Source organism: Pelobates fuscus, chromosome 3 (genome assembly GCF_036172605.1).
Source record: "Pelobates fuscus isolate aPelFus1 chromosome 3, aPelFus1.pri, whole genome shotgun sequence".
NCBI lineage: Eukaryota > Metazoa > Chordata > Amphibia > Anura > Pelobatidae > Pelobates > Pelobates fuscus.
Genome location: NC_086319.1, coordinates 269,385,426 through 269,391,299, shown reverse-complemented (window position 1 = coordinate 269,391,299; position 5,874 = coordinate 269,385,426).

The following is a 5,874-nucleotide window of genomic DNA, read 5'->3' as shown; positions in this document are numbered from 1 at the left end:
TATCACAGGCAAAATTGTGGTAATTGAAGAATTTGATATTTACTTGAGAAATTTTACAACTGCAGTACACATTACATGAGCACAGCACAGTTTCCATAATCCAGAATAGATTATGGTTGCTTAGGCTATCATGCCTAGTCACTGTACTGTATGTTATTTTTCTGGCAATGAAAGTGTTAACAAGTCTGGGATTCATGGGCCGTGTCATTGTCAGCATTATCTAGTGTTCCTCACAGAGTACCAGTAGGAAGAGATGGGCAAGGACGATCACTTTATAGTATATTCAGCTCTCCTGGCTCCACAGATAAAGAGACTTGCACAAATTGAGACACAAGATAAGTGATTATTTTTCGGCTTACATTGGCCTGACATGAGCACATATTTGAGCTGTATTTGTGTAAGTTGCCAGGAGAGATTACAGCTTCCTATACATTTTTACTACATGTAAACTGGTTAAAGATATCCATTTAAAGGGGCATTACTAAGCAAGACCTTATCAATCTCTCCTTAGTGATTTTCATGAGCTTTTCAGATAACGTAGTATGCTCTTCTATACAAACAGAAATCATTTTACGTGGATGTATTCATATGCTGATATTACAGTTTGGACTTGAATTACTGTGAGTTATATTGCTGTGAGACCCTGTGATGCCCTTTGTTACAGCAAAGTGTGATGATTGCCCTATGGAATAATTCCAGATATTCCTAACTTTAGTTACGTAAAGTCTCAATTTTATTGAAAACAGGAGGTCAGTATTATGTTGTAACTTTCTTTACTACTCTTACAGCAGCGAATATGAAAAACAAAAAGCTATTTAACAATAAAAACGTTCAAAATCCAATGAACATAACTGCTATTAACATATCAACCAATCACAGCCAAGTCCAGTCTTAGTCTATAAAAGGTACTGCGTGGCATGTTCGTACTCTTTCTGGTCAACGATTCAGTAATTCAATATTTCCATAAAGAGTTAAAAAAAAAAAAAAAAAAGGAAATATGATATGAAGAACAATAACATCCCAAATGTATTGATGAAAAAACTGATGAGAAGGATGACCAACCATAACAAATATTTTTGTATTTGTGACCAAGTCTCCGCTTATGCTGAAAAAGAGAAATCAATGTAAATAAAAGAACAAAACAAAGGAAATATGTTATAGACATGGTGGGTAAGTAAACATAAAGTGGGGGATAATGGTAATAATAATACTCGCCTCTTGTCTTTAATAAAATTGGGACTTTAAGTCACTAAAGTTAGAAAAATCTGAAATCTTATTCAAGACAGGAGGCTCATATTATGCTAGTTTAAAGTTAAAAACAATCTATGGTTTAAAGCATGCATACTAACATGAGGATAAGGTTTAAAGTAGAATTGCCTAAAGTCGATTCTAAAGACCAGTTACTTTGGTTTCCTTAGCTTGGTAAGACACCAAAGCTTTGAGGATAGACGGAAAGGGAGGCAGGTGAATAGCCTTTTTTTGTTCTTCCATCCGATAGTACGGATGGATAGGAACCGTCAAATTTGCATAATTCAAGTCTATTTTGGCTATCCAGTCTCCTGGTTTCAGAAGATCCCGAAGACAATGAATTCCTTGCATTTTGAAGTTATTGTATCTGATTGATTGATTGATGACCGATCGAAATCCTTTGTCCTTTTTGCGAGCTAGAAACATGTTGCTCAAATTTCTGGGAATAATATTATAGAAGCGGTACCCGTAATGAAGTAAATGAGTACTATTTCCGTACACTTTCTGGGTTTTATTAATTAAACATCGAACTGTATTGAATTGAAACCTAAACTACAATATTTAGGTAAAAATAAATGATTTTAGAAAATTCTCCAACTCAGCTATGATTTCTTTTTTTACCCTACATTTTGTAATTTGTTTTTTTTGTTCACTATAACTTAGTATTTTGTTAATATACCATTGTGTGTTCATTACATGAAACAGAATAAGATCAATTCTGCCAAAGATATGTTCAATCATTTGTCTTGTAAAACTCATGGAAAAAGTACTCTGTAGGACTTATGTTGATGCTAAACTGCTTGAGAACAGTTTTCTTTCTCATCGTTAGCTTTTAAGCCAGGTAAAGCTTTACTATTATTTTTTAGATGTTCTGTATTTTAAATTTAGAGTAATAAAACCCCACAGTTTTAAAAAAAAAATTAAATTGATGCAGGCCGTTTCTGTGTTTGGCTCATTTTGCTGGACTGTATGCTAAGGACTGGATTGGCCCATTGGGATATTGGGGAATTTCACGATGGACCGGCATACCTTTAGGGCCACTTAAGGGAGCACTTCCTATCAGAATGGAGAGAGGATACAGAAGAACCTCCACCATGGTCTGCTTTGCCATACTACAAAGAAGGAGGTCAAAGACCACAAATGGAGTGTGGGGCTGGATGAGAGAATTGAGACCAAAAGGGGGGCTAAGGGTAAATGATACACAAAGACGGGCTAGGAAAGAATGAGAAACACAAAGTGGCTGAGGATATGAGATGCAAAGAGAGACTGGGGGGATGAGACACAAAGAGGCCTGGGGGGATGACACACAAAGAGGGATGGGGATAATGAGACAAAAAGGGGCTTGGGAGTTAATGAGACATGATATATTATTCTGGCAGTAATATATATATATAATAATATATATTTATACACATGTATATTAATGTGTGTATTAATATATACGGTTGTGCTCAAAAGTTTGCATATCCTTGAAGAATTGGTAATATATGTACGATTTAAAAAAAAAAAACATGAGTGAGCAGGCAAAACACACTTCTTTTACTACTTATGGGATTCATATTCAACTGTAAGTAATAATAGAATGGCACAATTATAAAACAAAACTTGGCAACAAAGAAAAAAAATGAAATGAACTCTGTTCAAAAGACTGCATACCCTTAGTTCTTAATCAATGACAGTGTCCAGTCTTTTGTAATAGTTGTTTATGAGGCACCTAATTCTTGCAGGTGGTAAAGCTGCCCATTCGTCTTGGCAAATTGCCTCCAGGTCATGCAAAGTCATTAGTTTTTTTGCATGAACCGCACGTTTGAGATCTTCCCAGAGTGGCTCGATTAAATTAAGATAAAAAAACTGTGATGGCCACTCCAGAACCTTCACCTTTTTCTGCTGTAACCACTGGAGGGTCAACTTGGCCTTGTGCTGAGGGTCATTGTCATGCTAGAAAGTCCAAGAGCATCCCATGCGCAGCCTTCGTGCAGAAGAATGCAAATTGTCTGACAGTATTTTCTGATAACATGCTGCATTCATCTTGCCATCAATTTTTCACAAGATTCCCTGTGCGTTTAGAGATCACACCCCCCCCTGCCCCCAAAACATCAGTGAGTCACCACCATGCTTGACAGTGTGGATGGTATTCTTTTCACTATAGGCCTTGTTGACCTCTCTCCAAACATAGTGCTTACCGTTGTGACCACAAAGCCAGAAGCTGTGAGGTGTGTCAAGGTGTTGTCAGGCATATTGTAACCGGGCTTTATCGTGGCATTGGTGCACTAAAGGCTTTTTTCTGGCAACTTGACCATGCAGCTCATGTTTGTTCAAGTACCGTCGTATCGTACTCCTTGAAACAACCACACCGTCTTTTTCCAGAGCAGTCTGTATTTCTCTTCAGGCTGTATTTCTAACGGACTGGGTTTATTATTAGGACTGTGAAGAAACTTGCTGACTGGATCACAGCAGGAACCCCAGCAAATATAAGGACACATAGAAGTGGGAAGTGTTATTGCTCGTTTGAGAAAGCCCCAAGAGGAGGGGCGAAACGTGTCACAAGACCTAGGAACGCGGAAGTGTTTGGCAACATCTTTACCAGCAGGACCAGCCACGAACGGAGTGAGAAGGTGAACGGCTATCTGAATATCCTTCACACACAGAGGGCTGGTGAGCGGATTCTGGATGGTGACACATCTCTGCATATGTTTTTACTGTATCTACAATAAAGTTGTCCTACTTACCTGCTATCCTTGTCACAAGAGCATACATTGGATCCCTGGATGTGAAGTTTGCGCATCAGCACTTTCGTTTTCTATTGTATTTCTCTTCAGGTTACCTGTACCCCAAACAATTCTTCTAGCAGTTGTGGCTGAAATCTTTCGTAGTCTACCTGAACTTGGCTTGGTATCAAGAGATCCCCAAATTTTCAAGTTTTTAATGTGATTGAACAGTAGTGACTGGCATTTTCAAGGCTTTGGAAATCTTTTTTTTTTATAAATTCTTTATTTTCAAAGGTACATAGATAATGTAGCATACAGATCTTTGACATGTTGGTACATCAGTTACAGTGGGTCGCTTAGTGCTGTCGCTTTGTTCTCAGTAGTAATGATGTTGCTAACTTCTAAGCACATACTGTTCATAGTATCTCACATGTCCAACCTGTATATCTTTTGTACGATTTCCGTTTTATAACGGGTGGGGGTGAACTGGGATGCGTGGTCTTGGAGTCTTCTGGCTTCGTTTGGTTGTTTTTAACGTTATCTCTTCCCTTTCATGTTGGGTTTGTGAGAAGAGGGGGTACAGAAGAAAAAAAAGAAAGAAAAAAAAAGGGAGGGGTGGGGGATGGTTTCAATGGTTGGTGTAGGTGCGTTTGATGGGCTTTACTGCCAACCCTTACATATCGTTGGTGAGGAGGAAGGGGTATTCTCTCTGTTTGCTCCCTCCCTGCGTGTGTTGGGTTTCAGTTGTTTAGTCAGGGGCCTGGGGTGAAAGCCTGGTGTCTTCGGGGGTGCGTTCCGTCATTATGCGGTTTTGTGTACCGCCTCCGGTCCTGTTATCAGGCCTTGGCGGTCTGCTGCCGCGTCGGTTGTGGGGGTTTGTGCCGTGAGGCTATGCTGTGTTAGGGTCCTAACAGTCCGGTGCTTAGTCTCTAGGCGGATGTTTGTCTTGGGTGGGACTCGCCCTTTCGGTCTGTGTCGGCCCGCGGGGTGGAAGTAGTCCGTAGGTCGGGGTCAGGGGCTGGTGTGTGGTTATTCCTGTCTTGCCCCCTTCTTATCCGGGGGTTCCTCCCCCTCTATCGTCAGGGCGGGATCCGGTGGTGGGGCCGTGGGTGTTGTCCTCCCCCGGCCACCCGCCCGCGCCTGCCGGGGCCCCCTTGGGGGAGGTGTGGGTAGTGGGTAGGGTGTTGGGGGTTGGTGGGTTTTGTAGGGCTGAGGGGGAGGGAGGGGTGCGGGGTGTGTCAGGTGTCCGTTGATTAGTCTGGTGTATGCGTTTTATTCGTGCCACAAGTTTATCAGGGTGATGGTTCGGGTTGGCTCGGTTGACAAATGGGGCGTTTAGGTCACTGCGATGGTGTCCAGCTTTGGATAATTCATGTCCCAGGGGTCCCAGGTTCGATTGAACGCTTTGTAAGAATCGTGCATCTGAGCGGTTACTTCGTCCAAGTCTCGGGTTTCTATGATCTTGTTGATGATGGTTGAGATTGCGGGGATTCGGTGGTCGGCCCACTGCTCCGCAATCGCCCTTCTGGTCGCCAGTGTTATCCTGGCGGCTAGCTTGTTTTCGCTCCTGGTGAGGGAGTCCAGTGGTTTGTTGAGTAGCATCGTCCACGGCTGCGCCGTGTAGGGTTTGTCGAGAATCTGTTCTATGAGACCGCTGATTGCTGTCCAGATTGGTTTAATTTTTGGGCAGTTCCACCAGCAGTGTATGTAAGAGCCCGTTTCGCCGCATAGCTTCCAGCATAGATTATCGGGTTTTTGGCCCATTTTGTGGAGTCTGTGCAGTGTCAAGTACCATTGAAATAGCGTTTTGTATGCTTGTTCCTTATGGGTGACACATACTGTCAGGGAGTTTGTTGCCTCCCAAATTTCAGCCCAGTCGCTCGATTCCTCCGGCGGCCCCAGGTCTCGTTCCCATGCG